Source organism: Lagenorhynchus albirostris, chromosome 4 (assembly GCF_949774975.1).
Source record: "Lagenorhynchus albirostris chromosome 4, mLagAlb1.1, whole genome shotgun sequence".
NCBI classification, from domain to species: domain Eukaryota; kingdom Metazoa; phylum Chordata; class Mammalia; order Artiodactyla; family Delphinidae; genus Lagenorhynchus; species Lagenorhynchus albirostris.
The window spans coordinates 85017573-85030357 of record NC_083098.1 but is presented as its reverse complement, the minus strand read 5'-3'; the positions used below and the strand labels follow the sequence as shown (position 1 = coordinate 85030357).

General features: G+C 41.2%; 1 protein-coding gene across 6 annotated transcripts in view; it reads left to right on the top strand.

Moving 5' to 3' along the window:
* Positions 1–305: 305 nt before the first annotated feature.
* Positions 306–12785, top strand: part of KLHL5 (kelch like family member 5) — a 75256-nt gene continuing 62776 nt past the window's right edge. For 4 of the 6 annotated variants that reach the window (XR_009540362.1, XM_060148343.1, XM_060148345.1 and 1 more), the window contains exon 1: positions 538–611. The gene's annotated coding sequence lies outside the window, so the exon portion shown is untranslated. Of the gene's footprint in view, positions 612–12785 lie in introns of all 6 variants that reach the window. The other 2 variants (XM_060148346.1, XM_060148344.1) reach the window with 2 other exon arrangements.

Sequence of the window (12785 nt, the reverse complement as noted above, 5' to 3'; positions counted from 1 at the left end):
AATCTTTGTCAGGTCCTCCGCGCCCCGCCCCCTCCCCTCAGAGCCCCACCCAGCCTGACGTTCTCCTCCCCCACAAGCTCCCCTCCCCGCAGCCTGCGGCCTTGCCTCCCCTCTACTCCCCGCCCCTCCCCCGTCTCCTCTCCCTCCCCGGGCCCGGGCCGTCGGCGGGCACCACTCCCGGGGCAAGGGAAACCGCCAACCGGGTGGCGGCGGCGTCTCCCGGGGCAGGCGGGCTGGCGAGGAGGGGCGGAGCCTGGCTGGAGGGGGCGGAGCCTGGCTGGAGGGGGCGGGGCGGGCAGCCGCTCGCGCCGCACCCGGACTGACTGGCGAGCCGACCCCCGACCCCCACCCGCCGGCTCGCTCGCCCCCCCTTCGGGGCTGCCAGACTAATTTCTCTCCCCACTGGCCTGGTGCGGCCTGACGGAGGTGGAGTGGCTGGCTCCGGGCCGGCCGGCGCCGGGGGTGAGGCTGCCGGGAAGGGGCTGGGGGCGCCCGAGGGGCCGAGCATCCCTCTCCTCGGCCCGCCGGCCCCCGTTCCCCGCTTTCCCTCCTTCTCCCGCCTGGCCGCCCCGCCCCGCCGTGACCACCGGGCGCCTCCAGAGCCCGACGCGGTAAGTGCGACTTTCTCCTCGGCGTCGGGGATGGGGCCGCAGAGGGCCGGCCGCGCGCCGAGGCCCGCTCCCCTATCCGCGCGAGCTTCCCGCCCGGCCGCGGCTGCCCGACTCCGGACGGGCCCTCGGTGAGGCGGCCCCGGGGCGTCTCGGTCCGGAGGGGTGGGCTAGGCGGGGACTTCCCCGAGCCGCGCTCGGGGCTCGAACCCCGGCCGGGTCTCCCGCCGCGCAGCCGAGAGTCCTGAGCGGCGTCTGGGCTGCCCTCGAGTTGTACAAAGTTCTGGACGCGGCGTTTGTGGCAGGCCTGCTGCGGCGTGGGCTGCTGTCCAGAATCAGTGCTTCCTCCCCGTCCTCTTCTACCAGTAAAACAAAGTGGAAACCATATCGAATTTTTTTTTAATTGTTACCCGCAGGCGATCATAATCTAAGTTTTTAAGTATATAATTGCCTCAGCCCCGGAGTGTGGAGAATCAGAAAGAGACTTTATTTCAATAAAAACCGGCGTGTCTGGTTGAAACTTTTTCATTTAGGCGTTTCAGTGCATACGCAGGGATCAAAAGCTGACGAAGAAAGTTTATTGAATCAAAGAGTAAAGCACTTCTGCCGTCTATATTATCATTCCGTTTTTTAAAAAAATTTTTTGAGTAATAGATTCCTAAAATTCAAACGGTACAAAAGAGATACACAAAGTCTCTCGCCCCACCCACCAATATTACCAGTTTCTTGTGCATCTTTCCAGGGGTCACGTATAATGCCAATGTCCTTCTTTAAAACAAATAATAAAGTGAAACTGTTGTGTGTTAAGTGCCTAGCAGTTACTGGTACCCAATAAATGGTAGTTGTCCTTACGTTTCCAAAAGAGTTTAATAAGTCTTTTTGGTATTAGACCGCTGAAAAACCAGTAGTAACTTTTCTTCTGGTTTAAGCGTTGCCAGTTTGATTATATTGTGAATGTGTATGTTCTATTGGCTTGTCATAACTATGTGGATACTTTTACACAAAGGTGACACTGATATTTTGGGGTAATGGGACAGGTAGGGAGATATCAATATGAAATTGTAAGAAAATAGGACTTAGTGTATACAATAGATTCAAAAATGATTTGAAGCAACTTAGTGTCCATATAGTATTGTAGGGTAAAACAAAACTAAATGAGAAAAATTGAGGCAGAGCAGGGAAAATATGACTACGAAGTCAAGGGTAAGATAATACCAAGTGCATAAGATCCTGTACTAGAGGTGAGTGACCGTTTTGGCTCTGGGCTTCCCTAGCAGCCAGGCGGAAAAAAGAGAGAGTGGAATAAAATAAGTTTCAGTGTGTTTCTAATTCCAAGATAAAAACAAACCAGTTCTCCTGCATAAGCACGACATTTTCTAGTAATGAGGCCTGAGAGGAACATTTTCTCATGGGCCCTAATAAAAAGGAAGATTGTTGTGATACAGTTGACAACAGCTTTAAAATATCCCTACAGAAACTGATGAATTTTGGTTAACAGTGTTCTTCAGTATAGGACAATGGTAAGACTCTAAAGGTGAGTTCTCTGAAGGCTTAACTTTATCCATTCATAATGTTTAGAATTACCTAGAACAGTATTTCCCGAACTGTGTTCTTAGGCCTCAGAAATTAGTAGTTTATTTCTTAAAATAAGATTCTGAGCTCAAATAAGTTTGAGATAACTGGGTTAGACAAATTTCAATAGTTTTTTTCTCAATTTCTTGGCTAATGTTCAAGTTTACTGTCTTAAAGAGGGATGTATTGTGTGACCTTTTCCAAAATTATTTGACTTATGGAACACAAATTGAGAACCACTGAACCTGTAGAAATGGGTGGATTGCCTATCCTTCAGGTGATTCTTTTTTTTAAAATTTATTTATTTTTGGCTGCGTTGGGTCTTCGTTGCTGCGCCCGGCGTTCTCCAGTTGCGGCGAGCGGGGGCTACTCGTTGTGGTGCGCGGGCTTCTCATTGTGGTGGCTTCTCGTTGCGGAACACTGGCTTTAGGTGCGTGAGCTTCAGTTGTTATGGCACATGGGCTCAGTAGTTGTGGCTCGTGAGCTCTAGAGTGCAGGCTCAGTAGTTGTGGCGCACGGGCTTAGTTGCTCCGCCGCATGTGGGATCTTCCCGGACCAGGGCTCGAAGCCCTGTCACCTGTGTTGGCAGGCAGATTCTTAACCACTACGCCCCCAGGGAAGCCCCCTTCAGGTGATTCTTTGTGAATATATCTTACAGCTGAGGTTTGATAAGAATTAGAGCGCAAAGGGTTTGAGGTTAGCCAGTTTATTAAGAGCCAAACTGAAGATAATCTAAAAGTCAGAATTTTTTTTTTTGGCTGTGCTGCATATGGGATCTTAGTTCCCTGACCAGGGATCAAACCCTCGACCCCTGTGTTGGACGTGCAGAGTCTTGACCACTGGACCTCCAGGGAAGTCCCTAAAAGTCAGAATTTTAAAATACTATATATCAAAGGAAAAGGCTGCTTTTTCCTGGAGTTCTTTTTATAGTTCCTCGTTGTTCTGCAAATTGCCAAATGATCTCGAGAACTTTTTCCTGTTCTGTGCTTCAGGGTACTCAGGGTCTTGAATTAAACTAGGTTTAGGCAAGTAGAACTCCTTAAAGGTTGACTTTTATTATTCTTGGATGTAAATATGTCATTAACATTTACTTTTTATCCTAAACACTGTTGGTACTATTACTATCAAATCCTAGAATTCTGTAGCTGTAAGAGATCTTGGAAAGCATGGTACGTAATGGAAAGGGGTTTGGAGCCAGAAAATCTGGGATTGTGTCACTAATGTGCAGGGTTGTTTCCAGTAAGTTTATGAACCTCTCTGAATCTGTTTCCTTATTTGTAAGATTAGAATGATGACAGCACACAATTCATTCAATAGATGTTGAGAGTCTAGTAGATACTGGGCAGTAGAAAAACAGCTTTAAGGGCACAAATGAAATAATGTATCAGGAATCCTTTACTGTCCAATTTTTTTCTGTTCTTGAGTGTAGATGGCAAGAGTTTGAACAGCAAGGAATATCATCCTATTCCAATATATTTGGTCTCTGAGTTTCAGATAGCAAGTAGTGAGGGGTTGAGAGAATGAGGGATTAGTCCAAAAATTTATTTGACTCCATCCAGTTGTGTTTGGATTTTGAGAGTTTGGATAATGAGTGATACTTCTATAAGAAAGTATTCTATAAATGATGCAGTGCTGTACAAAATGTTACCATTCTGAAGACAATGAGAGGGGTTTGCAGAGTATATCAGGTAGGATAAATAATGATGTGGTAACAAAAGCCCTCACATCTTAGTGGTTTAAAACAACAAAGGTTTGTTGCTCAGTCAGGCTCAGTTAGGGTCAGCAGGAGAGCTCTGTTGCAATAATCATTTCGAGCTCCAGGTTGTCAGAGGCTCCATTTCAACCCCTGCTTCCACATTTGTTAGGGAGGGGAGAAGATGTGATAAATTGCACGTTGGCTCTTAAGGCTCTGCATGAAAGTGACACAGTAACTTCTACTGCCATTTCATTGGCCAAACAAGTCATATGACTGCAACCCAACTTCAAGGAGGTGGAGAACTGCAATTCTATCTCGTGCCCAGAAGGAGGAGAACGGGAATAGTCTTAAGAACAACCTAAGCAGACTTTATAGTACCACAAGTTAATACAAAATCTGAATAAATCAGATCCAGATTGTGTTTTTCAGTATTCTATTTAGAGAATAGAAAACAGCATTCCTTTGTGTATATATATATATATATAAAATCGTAGAATTATGCTAATGAGAATTTAAAGAACGTATTTTATTAATTGGAACTGAAATGCTTTTGAAAACTCCCAATTAGACAAACTGGCCAAGTGGATTTCATTATTTTTTAATTATATGTCCATTCAATAAACATTTGTTAAATGTGGTGTGTATGAGGCAGGATGTTAGATACCATGAGGATAAAAAGATGAATGGAAAGTTTATACCCCAACAGAAAATAACTGTAATTGAGTTCTCTCTCTTTCCCTTTCTCTTTAAAACAACATTAAAAAAAAATTAACAGAATCTTTCAATATGATAAAACCTGATTATGTATATATACATTGTTACACTTTGCCTCTAACCATCTTTTTTGGTCTTAGGGATTATTTGGTGACAAGTTATAGAAAATTAGTTGAACTAATTTAAGCAAAAAGGATGTTTTGTTAGAAAAGGGATATAGCTTTATGTCAAAGAATCCAAGGGCAAGAAGTGCAGCTGAGTCTCAGAGGCAACTGGCATCAATAACAGAAAGTTAGGAGCTGGGCTGCTTGCCCCTCTCCAGGTCTATATGATTTCTTGCCAGTGTCTCTCTCTGCACGTATACTTAATTCCTCTTTTTCTCTGTTGACTGGTTTTCTCTATTCTGCTGTTAAATGGGTGTGTTTAACCTAAGAGTTCACACACTTAAAGGAAACTAACTAGAGCCTTTAGCAATTCCAAAAGAACTACTTTTTTTCTAAGTGCCACATCTTGGTTAGTTCTTAAGTTAACCACTATCAGAATTTGAAAATAATAGAGTTGGCCCTAAAATATCAATATAACAAGTTAGGGTAATTGACAACTTTGTAATAAAGGAGGCAGTTCTAATAGCTTAGGATGAAAGAAACCTGTGATGCTGGTGAAAGTTCTACATAATTAACATCAGCTTGCAAATATCCTGGGACAGGCTGATTAGAATAATCAGGATAAGAGGGTAGAACTAGAGCTGACTTGTGGCAACAATATCCCCTCCCTGAACACTGGCAAATGCCATCTCCATTGTAATCCTTTTAGCCATCCCTTCTCCCTCTCCCAAGATACAGACTACTGAATTGTCTAATTCTTATAAGTCACCTACTTTTGATGCTAATGCAGGGCTCCCTGGTTTCTTCCCATGGTTAATAATGCAGAAGGGAGCACTTAATAGACTGCTTTACGCTGTTCTTTTCTATCCTCCAAATTGGTCTAGACACTCTACTTGGCATTTTACCCTTTAACATGATCGCCATATTTCCCCACCAACTTAACCTATTTTTATTCTTGATAAATTTCCATTCTTTTTCTGTAAACTGTGTACTTAGCTTCTCTAGAAAAGTTCCCTTGGCATTCTTTACCTATGCAATATCTCCTTTAGTTTTGGAAAAACGTCCGTAGCTTCACCTTAGCAGATGGCTGAAGGGATGGACTGTGGAGAGGTAGTATATGTTACCTGGAAGAGGGGATCCCCAGGAACAAATAACAACAGAGGAAGGCGAGTAAAAGCTGTGTAAGAGATCAGGTGGGATTTGACAGGGATACATGTTAGGCTAAAAAAAGAAAGAGGAAGGGGTTGGGTTCAGATTGTAGAACATCTGGAACGTCATTCTAAGACATTCTTATAGTCTTGTTGCTGTGCAAATGAATGGGTCTTCTTGGGTTCAGACTTGTAAAACTACCACAGGCTTGTTTACTCAGAAGGCTATCAGACAGGAACCACAGCTTGCCAGCAAGGCAGCATCACATATTACTCATCAGTGGTTGTAATCCTCACAGCAGGCCACGTAAGCCGTTCTTGTAGCCACCTGGGAGACATCTCTCCCTGTGAAAGCTTAGGTGCAAGGAGACAAAGCTCACAACAGGAAGATGCGGGAGCTGAGTTGGCTTAAAATCCTCGTGTCCCACAGGCGACAGTTCTCTCTTACAGGATTCCATAGACTTAGCTTCCAGGGTCCTCACAGGGAATGTGCCAATTACAAGAGCCACCACACTTAGGAAAGTCAAAGCTATGGCTTCCTAAGAGGTATTTATAGTTCATTTATCATTCTTCTGAATCCAGATGCAAATTTACTAATGGGGGATCATTTTTATCATAAGCAATGTTGCCAGGTAACATAGTCGGCATACATACTTCCATCAGATTGCCAGGGGAATAGAGCCAAGAGAGTTAGTTGAAAGTTAGTAGTAGAAGGGAAAAATTTTTTTTTTTTTTTTTTTTTGGCGGTACGCGGCCTCTCACTGTTGTGGCCTCTCCCGTTGCGGGGCACAGGCTCCGGACGCGCAGGCTCAGCGGCCATGGCTCACAGGCCTAGCTGCTCTGCGGCATGTGGGATCTTCCCGGACCGGGGCACGAACCTGTGTCCCCTGCATTGGCAGGCGGACTCTCAACCACTGCGCCACCAGGGAAGCCCGGGAAAAAGATTTTACCCACACTTGTCATTATCCACAGTGTCTTCCATAGTCCTTTTCATTTGGGAAGTACTCAATAATATTCATTTTGCTTATGTTAATGTAGTGTGTTTTAACTCTTCGTGACAGAAAGTGTGAAATAGAGAGCTTGAGAGAAAGGGAAGACTGGAAAGGTAGGCAAGGACTACTAGGTTGTCAAAAACACTGAATTCCATACTAAAGACCTTGGCTTTTATTTATCTTGTAGGTGATCAGGGAAAAAAAAAGTTTTAAGTAAGAGTGATGTCAAGAATTACACTTTGGAAGGTTAACTTTGGCTATAGTGTGAAGAGCAAATTAGAAGAGATTTAAATTTGAGGCTGTTTGGTTCATTTCTAGTAAATATTTGCCTTTCTTTGGGGAGATATTTCTCTTATAAGCAGAAAGAGGGAATATTCAATTCTGTGCTCTGCAGTTTAGAATTGCTGGACAGCTTCAACATGGTCCACTGGATGGAACCAGTTCATCTTTTAAAATTTATTTGCCATCCCCCCCAACCCCCAACTTGAAGACTGAGAGTTTGGGAGGACTGCTGTGAACTGCCTGAGAACATTAGATTAACACTAAGAAATAATCCTCGCCTCCACTGGTCTCCACTGATCACCGTTTTACTCACTAGCATGCCTTAGTTTGCTTTTTGCCAGAGTTAAATTATAGAACAGTCTTTTGGTGGCTTTTTCACTTCTTTTCTTTCTTTCTTTCTTTCTTTTCCCCTTTTTTTTGGTTTGGTTTGGGTTTTTTAGGCCTGGTTGTAGGGCAAGCCAGGGAGTTTCTTTAATAGCTAACTGGTTTAACATTTGTAGTGATTAACCATTTCTAATTATGAGCAGTTGAGAAACCTAGTGCTTCATGTTTTTCTCCTCTCTATTGCTTACATTGCCCTTTTTACCCTTTCCTTACCCAGCTTACACTGTTCTATCTAATATAAAATACAGTTCATAAAATCTGATTGATCCTACAGCAGAGTCAAGTTGATCTGTGATGGGCTCATTATGTTCCAAGAACTCAGGCAATTTTGCTTGATTATATTTGTGTCTAGAGAGTACTGACTGATTACTTTTTTCCATCACCATAAAGCTACAAAGAAGACAAACACTTACTGGATTTGGTTCAGGTCAGTAAAAGACAAAATTATGGTTATACAGATTATTACTTTTTATGGTACATAAGACAGCTATGTACACATGCCAAACATAAAGTATCCAGCAGGAATTTAGCAGTGGTTTGCCATCAGATTTATGGTATGATTTTCATCCTTGTGCCGCAGCAAATACATACTTAAATTCACAAAATCTAAGGAGGTGGTGCTAAGGAAGTCTTTCGTTTTGACCTGTCATCAAGTCAAAGGGCTGTTTTCTTTTTGTTTGTTTGTTTTTTGTTTTTTTTGCGGTACGCGGGCCTCTCACTGTTGCGGCCTCTCCCGTTGCGGAGCACAGGCTCCGGACGCGCAGGCTCAGCGGCCATGGCTCACGGGCCTAGCTGCTCCGTGGCATGTGGGATCCCCCCAGACCGAGGCACAAACCTGTGTCCCCTGCATCAGCAGGCGGACTCTCAACCACTGTGCCACCAGGGAAGCCCCAAAGGGCTGTTTTTTAAAGTCAATATTTTGTTATAATCATGCTATGGTCTTCAAAGTATCAATTGTGATAACTTTTATAGATGAGTTGGGGATTAAAAGGCCATATAATATTAGTTTAGCTGATTTTTAAAATGTAACTTGTTCTACTACAAGCTGTTAGTACCAATGGAAAATTGAGGGATGAAAAGGTACTTTTGATGTTAATGTGGGTCAGCACTTCACACTATAAGAAATAGTGACAGAAGTTGGGAGGGAGCCAAGTGGGGCAAAATCTGTGAGGCATTTGTACTTGGTGAATAAATGCCATATTGGCACTTAATTGCAATAATGATGAACTTAGTATTTTGTTATATTAGGAGTGATATGGTAAGTACTCTTTTTTTCTTGCTTATTGTCTTTTTGCTTTTAGTTTGGTCAGTCTTACTGATAAAGCATTTAAGTCTGCTCTATGGCTCTCTTCTAGATAGCTAACCTTGATAACCTAGACTTAGCTACACTCTGAGTCTGCTTCCCAATTTGGACAATGAGGGTAAATACCTACTCTACCTTCTAACAAGGTAGCTGTGGGTTGCAAATGAGAATACTTTAAAAGCAAGAAGCAGTGTGATGTACTTGACAGTGTATGGTCTTTAGAGCCAGTCTTGGATTCAAATTGAACCCTGCTACTCACCAGACAGATACATGTAGCCTCACTTCACTTCAAGGTCCTCACGTGTAAGGGGAAAGCGGAATGACCCCTGTTTGCCCAAGTGCCTGTGACAACTGAATGCCCAATTCAATGTAAAGTATTCCGTGTTACCCTGCACATTTGCACACTGAGGAAGTGGTAGCTGGTTTTACATCACATTCTTACTCAGTTCTTCCACATGCTACTTACTTAGTCCATTTATCTTAAGAGAAAACTGAAGATCGAGGAGGTAAAGTGCTTTGTCCAAATTATACAGCTAGCTGGTGAGTAGCTCAATTATTGACTCAAGTTCTTTCTGCTCTACCACTTAGGCTACCACTAATAAGTGACCATGTGGGAAAATGACAGCAACTATCTGTGAACTGACTCATGGTTTTAACCTAACACACTCTTTTCCCTCTGTAAAATGTACTTACTGATCCCAGGGGCCAAGTGATCACTCATGGCTGAGTAGGCTACTCCGCGGCAGACCTGCATGACTCTGTGCCTACCTGTTGAGTTGGGTACTTACCAAAAGTTGGTTATTTTTATTCACAAACCTATTTTTAACAGTTATGCTTGTTATGGTAACTATAAAACGTTGGTAAACATGTAAATTCATGAGAGTGTAAGAAAAAGAGAATTCATTCTTTGAAAATTAAGTTGACTGCTTTGGGACGTCATCTCAATATAAATGAATTATTAACAAATTTGCTATCAAATTTGATGAAGGCTGGATAACTGTAAAAGACTAGGGGGAACATCATCAAAGCCTAAACCAGAGGCTGTTAAAAGTGTTCAAGTCCATGGTCCAGCTAACTGGTCATTAGACTATTAGTGGTTCTCAAGGAAATAAGGAGCCCACACCAGAATGTAAATTAACTACATCATTAAGCACACTGTTTGGTTCAGCTGAGAGTTTTTTTTTGTGGTAAAACTTTCTCCTTGAAGGAAGCAGTGCATTAATTTACATTCTGGTGCAAGTTTTTTATCTCGTGGTGGATAGACCATTGGACTAATGGATTCTGTATTCATATTCTTTCAGAAGTGCTTTTAAGTTCTCTCTCCATTTATAGAAGCAATAAGTGGAAATCGTAGATGATGGGTCATTGTGAGCATGGCTTATGCAAGAAAGAGGACCCAAACTCAGTAGGAGGCCCACGTCAAATATGTGGCATTAACCCTATATGAAAAGATTTATGAATGAATGTGCATTTATGTTTAAATTGAAATAAAACCTTTAAGAATATGTAAATATAATTTTTATGCTTACTAACTTTTTCATTTAGTGGACCAGCTATGGGTTTCATCCAACAAGGGGGCTTTTATTATACTTAGAATTCCAGCTTAACTGGAAATATATCTTTGACCTCTGCAGCTATCTTAGCATCCTGTGCTTGCCCCTGTATATTTTTACCATGCTGTATTGCAGTTTTAAAATTGAATGTCAGTTCATGTATTGTAAGTGCTTCAAAAGCCGTAGTCCTTTCTGTAATCTTCATAGAGTTTCCAGTCTAGGGAAGAAGGCAGACATTAAGTAAATAATTTCAGTGAGATTATTGAATTATCTGAGCAAGTAGTTTGGAATGCTATGTGACCATATAGCAAGGAGACATAATTTAAAGGTTAAAATTTAGCCCACTCATTTTTTTTCACCTTGATCTCATATAAGTATATATCACAATACTTTTAGGGTACACAAAGAAATAAAATCCTTGTATTAGATGGCTATTACCATGAAATTAGTCTTCAGTTTTCAGTGTATAGGAGAGTTCTCAACTGCTGTTTTCAATCTACCGTATAACTTACAAAGCTAAACTAAATCTCTTAGCTTGTTACAGCTGAATTTAAATTCAATACTTATTTTTAATTTTCATTTACTGTTTAATCAGAAATATTTCCCAAATATTTTTAACAGAGTGAAAGATTTAACATTGTGCTAGAAATTTAATTTTGGATTTCAGAGTGTGTTTCTAAGCTTGTTTTTATTACAAAAGAGATTTTGATGCCATGTGTTTGTAGTAAAAAGTGGAAAGAATGCAAAGATAACCAATGTTAACAGCCCAGGATTCATCTATCCACGCTTTAAGTTTCTGATTTCTTAAATAGATTGTAGATTGATTTTTAACTATAAGCTAAATATGGCTCTAGACTCCATATTCCTAGCTATTTTGTTGCTAAGTAAATAATTAAAGCTAAGTTTGTCTAAAGCTACACTCCATCCCCCTGAAACTGTATCCTTCTTACTTCCTTATTTATGTTAATATTACCATTCTTGCAGCCACCCACATTTGAAAATGCTGTCTTCTTTGACTTCTTCCTGTCCATTTGCCACAGACATTTTATCAGGCCTGTTTTTGTAGTATCTTTAACACCCACCCCCTTTTCAGATCTCATTGCTTCCTGCCGCCTCAAAGAGTTTTCTGATTTTCCTACCAATGGCATCTGCCCTCACAAATCCATTCTTCACTTAGCAAGTTAATTTTTTTTGAGGTATACCTCAAAATTCTTAACTCAAGAACCTCATCCTCTCTCAAATAAAGGACATACCTACCTCTTGATAATTAGTAAGGGTTTCATTCAAAACCCTCTTCTGCTATATTTTAAGATCTTTCAAGGTCTGTGCCATTCATTTATTCATTTATTCTTTGGTTTAAATTCAGTAAAAGTTTGAATGTCGTGCACTATACAAGTTGTTATAGTGGCCCCTGACCTGATGGATTTTACTGTCTATTTTCTCATCTTTGAGTTCTTTCTGCTTATAGCAAAATTTGTTGAGTTTATATAAATACAGGATTTTTTTTTCCATTTATAATGTTTGCTTTTAATGAGTTTGGGGAAGAGGTACAGAATATCTGTTTCTGGAATTAAAGTTAAAATTAAATCTCAAATCTTTCCTAACCTGGGTAAATACTTGACTGACATTTTCTGCTGTCATACATTTTTTTGTTTTGCGGTACGCGGGCCTGTCACTTTTGTGGCCTCTCCCATTGTGGAGCACAAGCTCCGGGCACGCAGGCTCAGCAGCCGTGGCTCACGGGCCCAGCCGCTCCGTGGCACGTGGGAACTTCCGGACCGGGGCATGAACCTGTGTCCCCTGCATCGGCAGGCGGACTTTCAACCACTGCGCCACCAGGGAAGCCCTGCTGCCATACATTTTTAAATGTTAGTGGAATTATATCAGTCTTCAAATTTTTAAAATAAGCCAAGTTCTCATAAAAGACCTAATTTGACAGAGCTTTAAAAGTGTCCTGGAATTATCAAACTTTAAAGGGTTCTTTGAAATCATGTGTTGTAACTTATTCTTTTTATAGTTGAGGGGAAAATTGGGGAGGTGAAGTGCTGCTAAGTTAGTACAGTAAAATTAATTCTTGATGTGTTTTATGCAATATGTAGTACACACTTAAAACTATAGGAATAGATTCATTAAAATTGATTACTCATAAAACAAATACTGTTTTCTTAAAAACACTATGTGATGAGAGGTTTGTATAATAATGATTACACATATAAACCAGTTACTAAATGGTTGTAATTTAAATTGTTGAGTGAAGCCATAGCTTTAAAAGCCATACTGTTGAAGTGAGCTCATCTGCAGTGTATCTTAATGACATCTCAGTGTTGCTATTGTCATATTGAGTAATGTCATCTTTTAAATTCACAAACTAACATATGAGAAGTTTTGAAGCAGAAATTGCATGTGGATTCCTTAATTACTTTTAAAAT